Source organism: Oreochromis aureus, linkage group 4 (assembly GCF_013358895.1).
Source record: "Oreochromis aureus strain Israel breed Guangdong linkage group 4, ZZ_aureus, whole genome shotgun sequence".
In the NCBI taxonomy this organism is placed as follows: domain Eukaryota; kingdom Metazoa; phylum Chordata; class Actinopteri; order Cichliformes; family Cichlidae; genus Oreochromis; species Oreochromis aureus.
Window position 1 is genome coordinate 35,753,282 of NC_052945.1, and position 19,023 is coordinate 35,772,304.

Sequence of the window (19,023 nt, forward strand, 5' to 3'; positions counted from 1 at the left end):
AATAGAACAAATGTATCCAAACCAATCAATAAAGTTATTGGTAACTAAAATGTATTACTATGTTCAAATGAAGAAATGAAAATACAAAAGTTACCGACTTTAGAGTGTGGCCACGGGTTTGGCCATCACACACCCCCCCACTTCTTGATCTTCCATCAGGCAGCAAGAGGGGTAATCAGCAGTGGTGTTGTCTTTACCAGGGATGTAGTGAACCTTAAACCGGTATGACTGCATAGCCAGATACCACCTGGTGATTCTCCCATTAGTGTCTTTCATCCTTTCCAGCCACTGCAGGGCTTTGTGGTCAGTTTGAAGGATGAATTCTCTTCCCAACAAATAATATTTGAAAGAGTCAAGTGCCCATTTAATGGCCAAGGCTTCCTTCTCAACCGTTGCGTAGCGGCTCTCCCTTGGTAGCAGCTTACGACTGATGTAAGCGACAGGATGTCGATCCTCTGGTGGTCCCTGCAGAAGCACTGCTCCCAGACCCCTTTCAGAAGCATCAGTCTGCAATGTAAAGTCTTTTGTAAAATCTGGTGAGTGCAGAACGGGGTCCTTACTCAGGGACTGGCGAATGTCTTTGAAAGCTGCAACGGCTTCAGCTGTCCACCGAATCTTATTGGGACATCTTGAGCCAGTCCTGTCCGTCAGTGGGGCTGCTCTCGCTGAGAAGTTGGGAATGAATCTGTTATAGAACCCAGCCATGCCGAGGAAGGATCGCAGCTGTTTCCTGGTTTGTGGAAGAGGACATGATGCAATTGCATTAATTTTGTCAACCTGTGGTTTAATTGTCCCACCTCCAACAGTAAACCCGAGATACTGGACTTCAGTCCTAGCAAGAGCACACTTTGCTGGATTGATGGTAAGGCCTGCGGAATGCAGCCGATCCAGCACGACCCTCAGGTGATCCACATGTTCTTCCCAAGTTCCACTGAAAACAACAACATCATCAAGGTACGCACAGGTGAATGCTGAGAGCCCACAGAGTACCTTATCCATTAGTCTTTGAAATGTTGCTGGGGCCCCATGCAGACCAAATGGCAGGACTGTGAACTCGAACAATCCCCACGGAGTACGGAATGCTGTCAACTCTTGAGACTGTTTAGTGAGAGGTACTTGCCAGTATCCCTTGGAGAGATCAGTGGTTGTTAGATATTTTGCCTTCCCCAAACGCTCGATGAGATCGTCAATGCGTGGCATTGGGTAAGAGTCAAATTTTGATATGGAATTGAGGTACCTGAAGTCGATGCAAAAACGTATTGTGCTATCCTTTTTTGGAGCCAACACAACAGGGTTGCACCACTCACTTGTTGAAGGTTGGATGATTCCAAGAGACAGCATGAGGTCCACCTCCTCCTTTAGCTCCACCAGGAAACGTTCTGGTATCCTGTAACTCATACGCTTCACAGCTGCATCAGGTTTTAAAACAATGTCATGCTCCACCAGACTGGTGCGACCTGGGTACTTTTGAAATATGTCTGAACTAATCAGAGGTGTTACCTGAGATTGTTGCTCACTGGTGAGATGGCTCAGGTCCAGGACAGAGGCTGTTACTGAAGGCAAGTAGTGATTAACTTCTTCCTCCTCATCCACGCTATGAATAAGCAACCCCTCTGTTTTATTCTCAGTGCGTGGAATCCATTCCTTAAGAAGGTTAACATGGAGCACTACTCCCTCGCTGGAGACCTGGTGTGGAAACTTTGTAGGTAGTAGGTCCAAGTTTCTTCTGTACTTCAAAGGGTCCCTGCCACTTTGCTAGCAACTTGCTGTCAGAAGTTGGCAACATTACCAAAACCTTCTGGCCAGGGACAAAACTCCTGTGGCGAGCTTTCCTATCAAACAAAGTCTTTTGTTGCCTCTGAGCAGCTGCCATATGGCTCTGTGCCAGTTCACTCATCTGCTGAAACTTTTCCCTCATATGAATGATATATGAAATAACATTGACTGATTCCTCTTTACCTTGCTCTCCCTCCCATGAGTCCTTCAGCAGGGTCAATGGGCCTCTCACCTCATGGCCATAAAGAAGCTCAAATGGGGAGAAGCCAGTGGAGGCTTGAGGAACTTCCCTGTAGGCAAAAAGGAGGTATGGCAGCCACTGGTCCCAATCAGACCCTGTATCATTGACAAACTTTCGGGGCATTTGTTTGAGAGTTTGGTTGAAGCGCTCCGTCAGTCCATCTGTCTGTGGGTGATAAGGGGTTGTCCGCACACTCCTGATGCCTAACAGCTTATAGACCTGTTTCAATAGTGTGGACATAAAATTAGTGCCTTGGTCAGTCAAAATCTCCTGTGGGAATCCAACCCTTGAGAACAGTTGAATCAATGAGGAAGCTACAGTTTTGGCTTTAACAGTTTTTAATGGAAAGACTTCAGGATACCTCGTAGCATAGTCTGTAATGACTAACATAAAGCGAAATCCAGTTTTACTCTTTTCCACAGGACCAACTACGTCCATGCCAAGATGCTGAAATGGTATACCAATGATTGGGAGAGGTTGGAGTGGTGCTTTGATGGGGACCCTAATTAAAGTCTTCTGACATTGAGGACAACTTCTGCAAAACATAGCAACATCTGAGCACAAGCCAGGCCAAAAAAGTATCGCTTAATGCGAGCGGTGGTTTTATACTTCCCCAGGTGGCCAGCCCAGGGAATGGAGTGCCCCAAAGTAAGCACTGTTTCACGAGCCGCTTTAGGGACCACTAACTGCTTAACCTGGCCGTGCTGGTGGTATAAAATGCCATCTTGCAGAATGAACTGCTCTTTATTTGTGTCAGATTCAACAGAGTCCTTTTCCTTAGCCCTCAGCAACATGACAGACAGTTGGATCAGCCTGCTGCATTTGTCTGATGTTTGTAGGTACTGAAAAACCTAAAGGCATATCTGGAGCAGCCTGAACTGATGTCTTTCCAACAGTGTGTTGAAATTTTTCACGTCTTCTTTGACTGCGTGGCTTCCGAGACTTCCCGGGTTCTGTCTCTAGTTCAGCCTCAAAGAAGGGTAAAGCACTGAGGGTTGCATAATGCTCATCCTGATTTTTAGTTTGAGCCCTTGTTATAGCAACATTACACTCCTGCACTTCTCTCAACAAATCATAGATGACTGGCAGATCCTCCCCAAGAACTACAGGATAGGACAGACTATCAGCTACACCAACCTTTAACAGATAGGATGTCCCCTGCACTTCAATAAACAGATCAGCAGTAGGGTATGGTCTTTCATCACCATGTATACAGCAAACTGATATGGTTTCAGAGGGGCATGTGTAGTCATTTGACACATATTTCCTGTGTACCAGAGTCTGTGTGCTGCCAGTATCTATTAAAGCATTCATTTCTTGTCCATTAATCTTAACTGTGATGATTTTATTTGACTGCTTTCTCTCAGATTTAATATCCACATTCTGATGAGGCACAAAACACATCTGAGATAATTTGCTTTGATTATTAGGACACATGGGCTTAGTGTGACCTTCCTGTCCACAAAGGTAGCACACTGGTGGCCTTTTACCTGGCTTCAAGGTATTTGGAGGCTGGTTTTCCTTGTAAAGGGCTTACCACACCCGTCGCTGACCTCTGAGGATGCTGAGGGGGTTGCGACCGACGTGAATCTCGGGCAGCCTTCCATGCACTGTTGCTCCATGGCTGACTCTTACTTCGAGCAGCTACAAACACATCAGCCAGGGTGGCGGCCTCTGCAGCAGACTTTGGATTATGCTCCTTAATCCAGACCTGAAGCTCAGGACACAGCATTCTCAAAAACTGCTCCAAGATAATAATTTCACCAACTTCTTTTATAGTTCTGTTTTTAGGCTGAATCCATTTCTCATAAAGTTCTTTCAGTCTTGCATACAGTTCCTTGGGACTCTCATCAAAAACTTCAAGACAGCGAAATCTTTGCCGTATGTTTCTGGGTTTATGTCATATTTTTGCAAAATGGCAGCTTTTACCTTCTCATATTGCAGTGAATCGTCCACATCCATATTAACGTAGGCACTTCGAGCCTTACCAGTCAGAAGAGGAATGAGGTGAAAAATCCAGTCTGACTCTGGCCAGCGACAAGCAGCTGCAATTCTCTCAAAAGTGGTCAGAAAATGTTCAACATCATCTTCAACAGCTAGTTTCTCCAGTTTAGGATGATGAATATGCACAGACTGACCTGTTAATATGGAGGCTGAGCCAGAACCCTCATGCTGAGATGTTGCTTGTGTCTGATAATCAGTTGGAGTTTCAACAGGCTCTGGATCAGTTGATGTGGGCTCTGGAAGTGGGGTGGTTCTGGCCTGCACTTCCATTTGTAAAAGCCGAAACTGGTGTTGCAAACTCTTAAAACGCTGTTCTTGCAGTATAGCATCCTCCCTCTCTTTTTTATCTCGAACTTCCTGTTGTCCCATGAAAGCCTGAAGAATCCTAGCAATATCAAGCAGAGTTGGCTCCCTGGTATCCTCTCCTTCAGTGTCTCCAGCCACAACTGAAATTCCTTCTTCCATCTCCTTCTCCCTCTCTGGCTGCACTCCATTTTATTTCCTCTCTTTGGGCGCACAGCATTCTGCATGGCTCAAAAAGTTTGTCAGGGGAGAAAAAAGGACAGAAAAATGCAAAAAAAAATCCTGTCTCCCCAACTGAAGGATCCCACTTCTGACACCACATGTGATGGACCGAGTTGAAAAACAGGAGTCGTCCCAGGAATTATTAGAAAAATATAGTTTCCATTTATTTAACCCCCAAAAATTATATTTACAAAAGTAATAAATGTTGAGCTCATAAAAGAGGTTAAAGAAACAAAACTGAACTCAGGCAAAGACTGCAAACTTAACAAACCAAATGACTGCCCAAACAAACATAATTGACCTAACATGAAATGACACACAGGGGTATATATAATGGCTGATCAGACCATCGTGACACATGAGGGGTAACAAACAAACACAATCATAAATCACAAAACAATGCAGTACAACCTAGTTTGTTAATAAACTAAACACTAAAGAAGAAAATCAAAACCCCATTAAACCCTAAACTTAAATATTTAATTAAATACAAATACTTTGTTTTTAAAGTAAAGAAAACACATATTCTCCCCTTTAGCAGGAAGTGGTGGTGTGGTCCAATTATCCCTCTTTGTATTTAATGGTGTCAAACCCTGGCTGCCATCTTTTGTCCAGCAACTCCCAGGGATGATGGCAGGTAAGAAATAAAAAGACAAAGGTTAGTCAAAAATCAAAGTAATGAAGTGGTGTGAATACTAGTGATGGGTAGATGAGGCCTCGTGAAGCGTTTCAGCACATTCCCCTAGTGATGGGCAGATGAAGCTTCATGAAGCACTGAAGCTTTTCATCCAATTGGTTCACCCCAGCGCAAAGCTTCGTGAAGCTTCATTTGCTCTAGTAGGACATCTAGTGGACGTGAAAATATTAGTTGGCATGAATTTGAAGAGTGTGGCATTTTGCACACAGCCTGTAACTGTCACCAACAAAAGGAGTGTGTAAAACATGTATATTGTAGTGATGGCAGTATACTGTGTATATTTATACTGGCAGTATGGAAAATGATTATTTGGAAATGCTTAAAATGGAAATGATCATTTACTGTGAGGTGAGGTGTGGTTGGGGTGTGGACAGTGGTTGTGCTTTTGTAACGTTGAGGTATGGACAGCTACACACTGAGGCTTTGAGCCTCAGTCCTGCCTGTTCACATTTTATTCTGTAAAACTAAAGTTTCACTGCTTTTATGACCTTTTAGTGGGAGAACATAGCTAGGATTTAATGATTTAACAAATCTTTTAAATCCTTTGTCCTCCACAATGCTAAATGGCTGGGAGTCCTCAATCACCATGCTAACCAGGTCTCCATCTATTTGAGATTGTTCTCCTGAGGAAAGACAATAAAAACAAAGCACAAATATAAATATCACACACGTAACTTATTACAGTTGTATAATATTGTTCTATCATTTAGTAAGATTACTGCATGCTATATTATCATGGCATTTGATGGCTCACCTGGTCTTGCTCCACAATCGGTGTTCCCCTTATTCTCATGCAAAGCTCTGTAGTGCTTAAGCATGGATGAGGTGTTGTTGTTATATCCCAGCTCCCTGGCACATAGCAAACACTTCACCTTGTACAAAAGTAAAGACAGCTTAACATAAATTGTATTGCACCATCAGTATTATAAAAATACATCTTCTGTAGAAATTTACATACCTTGTTGGGAGGAATAAAATCAAAATGTTCCCACACAGGGGAGGACATCCTCCTCTTCTTAGCTGGCTCCATTCTCTCCTGACTTTCTCCAAACTGTCTCCAAACTCTCACTAACCGCAACTCTCCATCAAACACCCACATTTTGAATGAAGTCTGAGGGGTTTATATTGCTGTCATAGCTCGCGGCAAAGTTCGAACCGCTTCATGAACCAGTCACGTGGTTTAGCCGGGCAGCGAGGCTTCGGACGTCATCATTTTCAACTCCTCCCATAAACGAAGCAAGCCTCGATACGCGCTTCGCGGAAACGCCCCCTCCATTACTCGACACACGCTTCGAAGCCTCGATACAGAACGTCACATCACTACATTCCCCAAACTGTATCGATACTGTGTCGACACAGTGTTGCTGTTTTGCTCCATACTGACACCTGCTGGACCTTAAATATCATTGCAGGCAACTTACTTGAGACTCACAACAGACACTGATTCAATGACCTAGTCATACTTGTACACTAAGGTATTGTACTTTCCATGGAATCATTTTATATCTTTTACATTTCAAATATTGTAGACATCTATAAAATATATTGTGAATGACACTAAGTGAAAATTGAAATGAAAGTATTGTGAATGTAATATTACCCATTTGACTCAGAGTTTATTATAAATTTCTTTTCAGAAAAATAAGTTTATCCAATGATTTTGCATTCAGTCTATTGCGTTTTTTTGACACAATTTCCCCAGCTTTGGAAAACTCACAGGCACAGATGAAGCTGGGGTACACAAAAACTGTAAAGCCAGGTGGATAAGGTTCTGATAAGATGTCTTCCTATTCCCCCCAGTACGTTAAAGGATTCTCTGATCTTGGAATGTTTCTCTCCAACTCTCTCCACAATACTAAGGAGTTGGCAGTCCCTTATAATAAAATTCAGGACTGCCTGGTCCAGAACAGTCTTCCTAGATGCTTGATTTCAAAATAATAAAACACATATTAATTAAAAAAAAAAAAGATGATAAAGCTGTTCAGTGTCAATATAGGCCGACCTGTGTTCATTCTCACTGTGTTTGTCTCCTCATTTTCATGTTTGGCTCTGTAATGCCTAAACACTGAGGAGGTGCTTTTGTTTGTGTAAGAAATGCAGAACAGATGCGACATTTAACCTGCATAAAATGAAATAAATAATTTACACTTCAACTCACATTGCTGTTTTTCCTATTCATATAGATTACACTGAAACAAAGAAAAACTATTACCTTATTTGCAGTTAAAAGATCAAAATGATCCCACACAGCAGAAACATTTCTTTTTCTTTCGGGCTCCATTTTGTTATGGAGAGATGTGGTTTTTGTTTTTTTAATCTTTGCGAGAGTAATTTCATGTTTTTTTGTGGCGACTCATTCCGTTGGCAGATGCGGATGCGGTACCTTTTAAACACAGTTTGGCGCGTTGGCAATGAGCGATACAGCAGCTATATCGATCACGTGACTTTTTCTTAAAGCGACGCACGCACCGATACAGGCTTCGCTAGGTGAGCTTGATACAAGCGTCGGTGCGTCAGTGTTGCAGGACCCATCACTAGTGAATACATAAGTAAACTAAATGTGCGTGCTTACAAATAGAACAAATGTATCCAAACCAATCAATAAAGTTATTGGTAACTAAAATGTGTTACTATGTTCAAATGAAGAAATGAAAATACAAAAGTTACCGACTTTAGAGTGTGGCCACGGGTTTGGCCATCACAGGAACACTGAATGACCTGCTGGTTTTTGTCCATAAAACTACTCATCTAAGGTTACCACAAAGTAAAAGATCTCTCAGCAAAATTATGCAACATTTTAGGCACTATTGTCCCAATCAAATCAGTGAGCTGTTTATTCTAAACATGAACTACTGTTACAGCAACAGACATGGACTACTGGTGTCCCACACAACAACTCAATGTCCACTATGTGAAAGAACCAAACACATGCCTTCTCCTCTCGTTAACTGAGATAAACTGCTGACATATTTGTTTTACCCCTATACTGTCCAGTCTCTCCTGGTGGACATGGCAACACATTTTTCATGGTTACATACAGTTTTAGACTGATGTGGGCCAAAGCCTAGCACATACTTGCCAACCTTGAGATCTCCGAATTAGGGAGACATTCAAAAGGGATTTTACAGTGTTTACTTACCGGAAAAAAATGAGTTAAATGTCACCGTTATTATTGTCCGGCCGGAAACAGGCCGGGGGTGTCCAAAGGCTGCGTCCACCTGAGGACCCGGCCTTCATGGTCTAAGTGGGCCGGGTCCTCCGAAAGCCGGGTAGACCGGAAATGTGCGACTGTGAAATTGGACGGTCTAGCCTTCAGAATTACGTCACCTCTGCCGTCTCCTCCTTGCTGTCTAAAATATAACCGGACACTGGCGTAAATTCTCGACCATCTCACACTTCTGTTTAATCAGTTTTCTGTTTGACGTTTATTCAGCTGTGTGAAAACCCCGGAGGAACCCTCCCGAGGGATTAATAAAGTTTTATTTAATCTAATCTAATCTAATAACTTTAATCTCAGCCAAACCGATTTACTCACGAACAAATAAAACACTGAAAAAGGCCAAACAATAACATGTTTAAGTTATTTGACGTTTACACAGCTACATTCTTGCCTGAAAATATGTTAAAAGTTTATTTTGCGACCCAGAAAGAGTAATAAGAGTAATACTAAAACTAAGTAGCTGCAGTAGTAGTAGCTATTGTTGGAAACTGGAATTGGCTGTGCCAATCTGGCATATGGTTTTTCAATTTTGTTGTCCGGGTGGAAAATCAGGAGAAATTGGGGAGAATGGTGGCTCCGGTGTTCTGACAAAACGTCCTACCTATCAAGCTGTCCTACTTGTTGTTACTGCGCATGCGCACAATTCAAAACGGCCATATTTCCGGTTTAAATAGTACATGCCTATTATTTCATCCTACCCCGATCTTGTGCCGATCTCGTTGTTTTTGTGCCAATCTCGTTGCTTCGAAAAAAGGTTTGTATTAAAAGTTTTACTTCTTTATTACAGATGATAATTGTTTACCTTAAGCTGCTCAATCGAAGTCATATTCCAAGTGTTTATTTGGTGCTTTTAAAATTTATTTTAGTCCTGCAGTTACTGGACACCACTCGCCGTTGTTATGTTGAATAAACGCTCCGTTGTTATGTCGAAGAAAGTGCTTTTGCACCACATACTTGTTAATTGCGTGATAACGTTGTGTAGTCGTTTTATTTACTGTATGGATTCCGAAGCCATGTTGAAATTGTCCGATTTTCTCCTTAGTTATGGAGAACAAATACGAGGAACTGCTCATGTTTCTGTCTGTTGGGTCCTACCCATCTGAATACGATAAGTCCCAGAGGCAAACCCTTAGGAGATATGCCGCAAAATTCAGGCTGAAGGGTCAGTATTGTAATGTAAATAACTAAATGTAATTATTGGTTAAATACATGTTATAATCATTTTACATTTTTTAAATATAGGCGGAGTGCTCTTGTTTGGAAACAGGAGAGTGATAAAAACAAAAGAAGAAGCCATGGGACTATTTCAAGAGTTTCATCCAAGTCCCATCGGTGGACACACTGGTGTACTTAAGACTCGAACTGCAATGTGTTCCAGATTTTACTGGTATGGAATGTCGATTGACATTGGGAATTGGGTATGTATTTTTAAAGTTGTCATTTATATATAGTATGTTAATAGTGCACCAATAGAATGCATAGTTATCCTGAAGACCTGTACCAGATTGATGTACAGTAATTAACACTGTATCGCCACTTGATCAAGTATTTTTATAGAACATTTGCAATTTTGTTGTTTAATTAATTGCGATTGTTGGATAATATAAAGATCATTCAATATGTTTAAGGTCCTGGCTATTGACCAGTGTCAAAAAATGGGAAAACCATTGGCTGCTGTGCAACCACTGCAGTGTATAAAGGTAAATATCAGTAGCATTTTAGTAGAAAATAGTAATGTTATCATGTACATTATATATTAATGTGATTCTTTTATCACTGACAGGTGTCACATGTCTGGGAGCTAATCGGAATAGATCTAACTGGACCTCTTCCAAAGACGTCTAGTGGCTTCCAGTACATTATGACTGCAACAGACTATTTTTCAAAATGGGTTGAGGCTTTTCCATTAAAAAGCAAAAGTGCTGCTGAGGTAGCTCATCAGTTGTGCTCACTCATATATAGACATGGCTCCCAAAACGAATTTTATCCGACCAAGGAAGAGAATTTGTTAACGAGGTAAGTGTTAGGTTTACTTTTCCATACCTCTTTAGGTAAATACTTGGCCACAGTGTGCCAAGTAGCTGCCAGGCCAAAGGTTTTGTGTGATTGTTTTAAAAACAATTTTCTTTTTCTTTGAAGCTCAACTCAAGACTTTGCAGCTTAATGAAAATAGATAGAAGTGTCACAGCAGCGTATCACCCTCAGACAAATGGCCTCGACGAAAAGACAAATGACAACATAAAAAGGTATGTTTTATTTGTATGTAACATTTCATTTGCTTTTAAGACACTGTCACTATTGTGGGTTTTTTATGTCCACATGTAGAGCCCTGAGAAAATTAGTCAACAGTCAACAGAATGACTGGGATGTGTATCTGGATGCTACACTGTTTTCTTTGAGGTCCAAGGTCCACACCACAACCAAATACACACCATTCCTTTTAATGTATGGGAGAGAAGCTACGGATCCTTCTGAAGTTCCTGTCGAAGTCCCAGTAAGTGTTATTAAGGAATTTTATTTATGCACCAACTATGATAATGCATAAATTAAATGTAATCTTAATTGGAAATTGTGCATATTGATATTGGCTGCAGCTTTAATCTTCTCTGCTTAACTTCTATATGCAAGATACATTTAAAAGATAAAGTAAGTGACTAGTTACTTCTTTATGTTTGTATCTTTATGTAAAGTAATAAATGTTGAGGAGACCTTTAAGTATAATGTGTTCACCTATGGAAGTGTATCAAGAGGAAAAAGTGACTATACAAAAAATGATATGAGTCCATCTTTGTGGCTTTCTGTGCTCAAAGCTTTATAATAGTATATTTACTTTTAAACATGAGTTATTATAGTTAGAATTTTCAGTTCATGTTTCACATGCATTATTTGTCTTTATGATTTTAATTGTAATTTAAAATGTGAAAATTTTAGCTGTCCTCCATCATTCTCCCTGAGGAGTCGAGTTACGGTGACTTTGTATCTTCTACAAGAGACGCACAAGAGCAAGTTAAAAAAAACTGTCGAGGAAAATATGGCAAAGTCCCAAGACTTACAAAAGGAAGCCTATGCCAGACGAGTCCAGAAGAAGTACAGAAACCTTGTGTACAACGTTGGAGATGAAGTTCTTCTCTTGAACATGAGGAAACGTGGAAGGAAGGGAGGAAGGTTTGATCCAGATTTTTCAGGACCCTACACCATTCAAGACATCGCTGGCAAATGTGTGAGATTAAAAAACACGGAAGGAGCAACTTTAAAAAATCACTACAGCATTGACCATATCAAGCCGTACAGAAGAAGCCACCATGTAAATGTCAGTGACAATGAAAAATACCCAACTCACAGTCAGACAGTGAACAGCAGCACAGACCTGAAGATGCCCCCCTGCCATCCTACTGCTAACCCTCCGTGCCAGCAAAGTCCAGAGGATACCAGACCCTCTATTATTCATTATGCACCCAAAACAGCTGACAAAAGTTGTTGCTCTCACAAGCAGTTTAATTCTGTTCCAGGACCAGAAACGCGTGAACAAGAACTTCCCTCCCGGAAACAAAGCTTAGAAAGTGAAGGTGGCATAGTGAACAACTCTTTTTGACCCGTTGGTCATTTGTTGCCAGTTTAGCGTTGCAACTTGATTGACCGTTGCATGACTTTGTTTGCATTTTGCAGTCTTCAAGTCATATTGGATGTAAAGAAACATGCAACATGCACTGAGCTTGTGGAAGTCTGGAAATGGATCTGCCTGTCAGTAATTTCCTCTTTTGCCCACCCGCTGTACCTTTCCTATTTCTCTGCGTGAAAATGCATGTTTATTGTGTTGACTTTTTTCCTGTTGTGGCCCGTTGGCCTTTACCCAGCTTTTCCACTAAAAATGTCATGCATGCCTGACATTTTTTAAGTTAACTTATCATATTTTTCTTTCAGTAAAGAGGCTATGGGCTGCATTTTTGCAGTGCAGTGGGCGCTTGGAGTCAGTTGTTGGACCATACAAGTTATTTGATTCCTCTTTTCGAACACTGCAGGGGTCACGGTGGCTTTCTGATGAGGTAAGATAACTTATCATTATTGATTCAGATTTTGAAGTGCTGCTCCTTCTGAAGCATTTGCAGTGCAGACACCATTAATAGTTTAAAATGTGCGGGTAGGTGGGGGGGGGGGTTATATAGCAAAACTCTGATAAGGTTTCACCCATTCACTTAGGAAAGACTGTCATCAACCACAACACAGATGTTGTGACATCTGTGACATCATAATACCCAGTTCCAGTATATGTAGAAAGAACCTTTATCAGCAATTATATTTCTTTCCAAGTTTTTGAGTACAGCACTCAAGCAGTTACTTCAAAAATTGTTGCTGCTGGTGTATAAACTCTGATTTTTCAAAACAGGTCACTGATGCATACCTACACCGTGTCATTGAGAGACGAAAGGTAAATAAGAAATGTCCTTTGCCCACTTACTTTGAAATACAAAAAAATGTATTTACTGTTCTGTAACATTTTTGTATACTTATACAGAATGCTGCACACCTGCTCTGTTCAGTAGTTGCAAGCTCGTTGTTTTCTGGGCAGTTCAGATGCCTCACCAAGGTAAGTTGAAAGTTCAGAAGTGGTCCAAAAAGTTGACTCATTTCTATTTCTGAGGACAGAGTTCGGTTCCTTTACACAAGACTATATTTGAAAACACCCTGAGACCAGTGTTGGGAAGGTTACTTTTAAAATGTATTCCACTACAGAATACTGAATACATGCCCCAAAATGTATTCTGTAACGTATTCCGTTACGTTACTCAATGAGAGTAACGTATTCTGAATACTTTGGAATACTTAATATATTATCATGCTATTTACAACTACATGAATGTCCTATTGCTGTGATTTATTACTGTTACTGAAGGTCCGCGGCTCGAAACGTAGTAAAGGGACCTCTGGCTAATACGTCGGGTTCGTGTCGGGCTGGTAGCGAAAAACTAGCTTTACTTTGTTGTCTGGGTCAACTTTGCTTGCGGGAGACAGAGAGGCGTTGAAAGGCTGCTCCAAGGGAACTTATTTTCTCCGGAGGAAAACACGAACACAGTGTACAGTTGAGTCTTAATAGCTTACTTACAAATGGGCTCCTCAGGCACTCTTCTTGGCTGCAGTGGTTATTATTATATTTACATGCTTCCAGCTCCCGTTTTTGCTCCGTGACAGCTCGGACTTTTCCTTTCTCTCCCTCCCTCGCTCACAGACACATAACGGGTATGGTAGTCCATTCTCCCTGCAGCACGGACTACACTGCCCATCAGGCTACATGCTTTAGAGCTATGCCTGTAGCATTCTGCCTTTAGCTTAGCACAACAACAACAACAAAAAGCGCTCTCTCACCCAGGAAACACGCAGAGAGAGAGAGCGCGTCACCCTGTAACCATGGCAACCGTAACGCTGCCGCCTGGAACAACAGAGCGTAGCTGTCAAACAAACCCAAACAGTCCTGACCCGCGACAATATGAAACAGGGAAGTACCGCCGTGTAATCCATTTATTTCAACAAAGTAACTGTATTCTGAATACCACCTTTTTAAACGGTAACTGTAACGGAATACAGTTACTCATATTTTGTATTCTGAATACGTAACGGCGGTACATGTATTCCGTTACTCCCCAACACTGCCTGAGACGCATGGTACCTAAGTAAATCGAAATTACTCTGCACTTCCAATCCCACAGATGAAGTTCCCAGTTGAAGACATGTGGCTGTGCCCTGTAAACTTTGGTACACACTGGATTCTTGTGGTATGTGTTCATTTAGTTATTCATTTGCGTAATTTGTTGTGAAGCAGTTTCTTGCTCAAAGTGTTATTCTTAAATAGGTTTTCAGTGGCAAAAACTATTGTAATTTTTAATTTATTAACTTTTTCTTTAGATTGTCAACATTTCTGCACAGAAAATACTGCTCATAGACCCCATGGGGAATGAAGGTGTTTATGACAGGAAAATTAGGGTTAGGGTAATAAAATGTTATGGTCACCGGTATCAAACGCTGCACTTAGGTCTAGCGGGGAAGATTTCAACATTTCAATATGAATGAAGGCTGAAAACTGCTTAGATTAATGTCTGGTGATCTTTTCTCTGCTTCTTCAAGTTTGTAACACTGAACATATTAAAGGATGATTTAAGGTTCACAGGAACAGTTTAATTAGACACACGTTTACTATTTTTCTTTATACTCTTTCTTTCTTTCATCACTGACATGTTCAATATGATTACTATCAGAGGAGAAAATAAACCCTGTGTAGTTTAAAATCTTTAATTTAATCAAACTGAAATGTTGATGAACTCTGCTGCCATTTATCATCTTGTAAAATGTTCCCTCTGCTTCTGTTGTAAATCTTCCCTGACACTCTCTTCTTCACCTCTCCTGTGCAGATGGTCCAACCCCTGCCTCCTTAAACTGATGTGTTTCAGTCTCTTTACCTCTGTTGTGAACTTCACACAAAGTTTGTGGTAACAAAATCAAACTGACGAACATCTTGTTTGAAAAACACACTCGCAAGACAAAATAAAACCAGACTGCTCAAAGTAAAAGCAGAGCCCTCACAGCTGGTAGTACAAAACACAGTAACAACGTGCGTATTAGATACCCTCAGTCCCAAAAGCATAAATATAAAAAATGGAATCTCCAAGAATATCCTAAAAATGGCATTGAGGGGGGTGTTACAGTGAAAAAACAAAAAGCAGCCAAATTTTCATCTGAAAATGTTGATTTTTAGTAAAAACAATGCTCTGTAGTTTCATACTGTCGTTACAGACAAAGCGGATGTTTAAAGCCTTTGGACGCACATTTGAAATGCCATAAGTCTCCTTATCAGCTGGAAATATTCAAGCCATAAAATGACTTTTGAGAGTGGCTAAAAACTACTGAACAACAGCAATGCTGAACCTGTTCCAAAATTTGAATGTACATGTGTTGAAGGTGTGGCTCTTGTTGAATTGTTAAACATACTTTCTTTAATTTTTCGAGCCACAAAAACCAAAACTTTTAATTTTCTTCCACTTGAATATTGGCCTCGGGTAGCTCTACTCATCATTGCTGAGTCAGTTGTCTGTTTGTGCTACTTTTTCAAGCAGCAGTCGATTATTGGTAAGGGTGACTTTATGTGTTTAGTTACTTAAGTGGAAAGTTTTACGTTACATAGATCTGACAGTACAGGATCTGAGGTAACTGTTTACAAAATGTTGTATCCTATCCAAAAGTTCTTTGCAATGTTACATTGAGAAACATTATCCTTAACATATACTATGGCCATCACACTGTCATTTATAATTGTTTTAATAACTCGTGTCTTAAGTGATTCCCACATACAGAAAATAAAAAAGCTGCGTGGTTCACTTTTACATCACAAAATGTTAGAAATATAAGTCGTTCATAACAATCTGAAAGGCTGGGAGTTTAAAATGCAAACCGATGGAAGCAGAAGTAGAAGACTATAATGTCACAGAGCACACGGTGTCTATTATTGTGTAAACATTTATAAATAAGAGCTTAATAAAGACGCTTCATTTTTTAAGAAATATGTAGCTGGAGTGATCTTTATCAAAAGTAGAAGTTACGTCTGTGGCTAAACCCTTGTACACAAGAACTTTAAAAATCTATAATGTGTGAGGCTGTGTAAGCAAAGCTTGCCCTTCTCACCCGCATGTAACAAACCATCTGTTGGGGATTTGTGGATTTGACACCTTATCATTGTGAAAGTGGGGAATCGTTCATCTTCCAAATGTATATTTCTGTTCTGACTTTAGAGTCCTTGTTTGTTTACTGAGCCGTACTTTGGGAGTCATACTGGGGAGAAAAGGGTGAGGTGTGAGAGACGAAACCATTACACACAAAAGTTCAAAAACCTAAAGAGTGTGTGAGACTGCTAGCTGTGTCGTTCAGCAATAAATGTGTTAGTAAAGAGTGACGTGTACTTCTGTCCCATTAAGCAATCGTTTAACAATTTTCACTGCAAACTATAAAAGGAATCTGGATTTAAATAGAACATAGTAGTGATGGATTAAGTACAGGAAACACTAGTATAAGGTGTCTATGGAACAAATCTCCTTGAGCGTTCAAATGACCAAAGTGAGGACTACAAGCGTTTCTCTCAGTTGGTTGTTGTCAGGAGATTTCCTGTATTGCAACTCAGGTCCAGTGTTGGGACTAACGCGTTATTAAGTAACGCGTTACAGTAACTACGTTATTATTGTGGTAACGAGCACGGTAACTAGTTATTATGCCAAAACCAGGAAGCAGCGTTACTCGTTACTGGGATTTAGATAGGCTCGTTACTCGTTGCCGTGTGGTGGATATCGCGGAGCTTCCACAGATTCAATAACATTAGCAAGTGGTGGAGGCCAGCAGGTGGATGAAGGAAAAGGGAGGCAAGAGGAGAGACCCGAAGCGGCCGCGGTCCGCGTGTCAGGTGAACTGAACTTCAGGTAAGAAGTTATGACCTGCAGTCTATCTGAGTCAGATATAAACCAAGTTTAGGTGGAGTTTATTTTCGGTATGCTGACATTTTCGTACTGCGTGCTAGCTAGCATGACGGAGTTTCTATACAGCTGGGTGGGTGCTATGTTACTGATGTTGAACTTTATTTTGTTCATACGGTTAATTATTAGAGTTGCCAACCGTCCCGTAAAAAACAGAATCGTCTGGTATTCAGAGAAAATATTACGCGTTTCTTACTGAGGTGAAAAGGAACACAGTTTGTCCCGGACTTCAGCTACAGTGAAAAGACACAAAGCTGAAGCTGCACAGCTGCCTCTTCTTCTCTCATTCTCTCCTGTTTCTACTTCAATCACGAAACTGATCAATGATCAGCTGATCGGCTTTTCTCTCTTGTTTATTTATCGCCCACTTTGCGCCAGAAAGAGGAAACCAGCGGATGTCGCCTTAAACAACAGCAGCACGTTTAAGCTTGATCAGCTGTTGTTAGAATTTATTTAATATTAATTTCTAGTATCAGCTGATGTTTGCTGGAGCCACAGCTGTAAAGCTGCTGGTCGTGATATCGGTTTGGTTATCTGGTGAGAGGGAAACATGCAGATGAAACCAGGAGATGTCCTTACTGAATCATCAGAGCTGAACAGGTGATGGAGAAACAGGTTTACCTTTTAGGTGACATGAATGAGTTGAAGGGAAGTTATGAACTGTTTCTGAGAGACAAATAACACCAGGATCCTTTTCTACGTAGCTGACAGCTGGTAACTGTGCAGGGGTGGATCTAGCAAGGTGTTGCCAGGGGGGCAGGTAGGGCATTAAAAGGACAAGGGGGGGACTTTTCTTTATTATTCTCATTTAAAATGTCTCGCTTTAAAAAAAAATAATTATCTGAGTCTTACAACAAACAATTGATAGATTGATACATCTATACCATCAGAACAGTGTACATCACTGTCACAACAGTGTTTAAAAGCACCACCACTGCAGTTTTTGTGTTGGATGTAAAAAGCAGGCTAGAATCATGGCGGCGGTCAACGACGGTCCAGGCGTGGGATTTCTCTCGTGGAAATGTGCACATTATTTTTTCCTTTCTATTGGTAGGTGGCACAGTGCACTTGTGGCAAGTAAGCAAGCTAGAAGACTGGCAATCTGGCTGGGTATCCAGTTACGGAAGCAACATATTAACAAGAGAATTCTGAGTAAAACCAAAGTTACTTTCCCTAGTAACTAGTTACTTTGAAAGTAACGAGTAACTTGAAGTAACTGAGTTACTTTTTTAGAGAAGTAACTAGTAATGTAACTAAGTTACTAATTTAAAGTAACTTACCCAGCACTGCTCAGGTCAGAATAAAAACGATCAGACAGGTTTAACGTGTACACGGGTGAGACTCAGGGATACTCGCGCCCTGCAATAAAAGCAGCCTTTATTCATAGAGCACGTACAGGAAGAGATAAAATAGAACTGTGCTGCGTGCAGGCTTCCTGTGGAGTCTGCACAGAGTGTGACTTCCCCATTTAAGCTGAATACTGAAAGAGCAAACACATTTAGATAATGAAATGTACTTTTAAGCATAAACATAATGAAAATCAAACATAATGAAAAACTGACTGAAATGTACTTAATAAAATAATAAAATCTTTTGACATCTGGCCCTTCGAGCCGGATGATTTTTCCTTTCCCAGAAGGTGCCATTTGAGATGTTGCTGCTCTTCACGGGCCCTCCAGGAGCGTGTGTCTGTACTGCTTTGCAGTTGGTGGTGTTTCCCATTGGCGTGGATCCGTTCTCTTGGCGATAGCATAGGCTGTGGCTTAAATTCCCATTATTTTCGAGAAAGACTGGGAATGATTTAGCCTTACTTCTGTGCTTCACTTTCAGGTCAACCCAGAACCATTTGTCACATGTGCCATTTTGTAGTCCTATCTGGAGAGGTTCCTCATGGTTGACCACGATTCCCTGGAATTGATACCCACGGCTGGCATAGCTTGCGGCACACTTTGCCTGAATTATGTTCATTCCCTTCGCGTACACACTGCAAAAATGGCTAGTCTATATTTAAGAAAAAAATACTACATTTGATACAAAAAGCACTGAAAACAAG

At 40.9% G+C, this 19,023-nt stretch overlaps 2 long non-coding RNA genes across 2 annotated transcripts; both read left to right on the top strand.

Annotated features, from left to right (window-relative positions):
- The first annotated feature begins 10,438 nt into the window (after positions 1 to 10,438).
- On the top strand, positions 10,439 to 10,901 carry LOC120439725. Its single transcript, XR_005612702.1, has 3 exons — positions 10,439 to 10,479; positions 10,603 to 10,709; positions 10,789 to 10,901. It is a non-coding gene; the product is annotated as an uncharacterized LOC120439725 (long non-coding RNA).
- A 1,961-nt stretch (positions 10,902 to 12,862) lies between these two features.
- Positions 12,863 to 14,429, top strand: LOC120440003. The gene is made up of 4 exons (XR_005612908.1): positions 12,863 to 12,889; positions 12,977 to 13,048; positions 14,166 to 14,231; positions 14,362 to 14,429. It is a non-coding gene; the product is annotated as an uncharacterized LOC120440003 (long non-coding RNA).
- Positions 14,430 to 19,023: the final 4,594 nt, after the last annotated feature.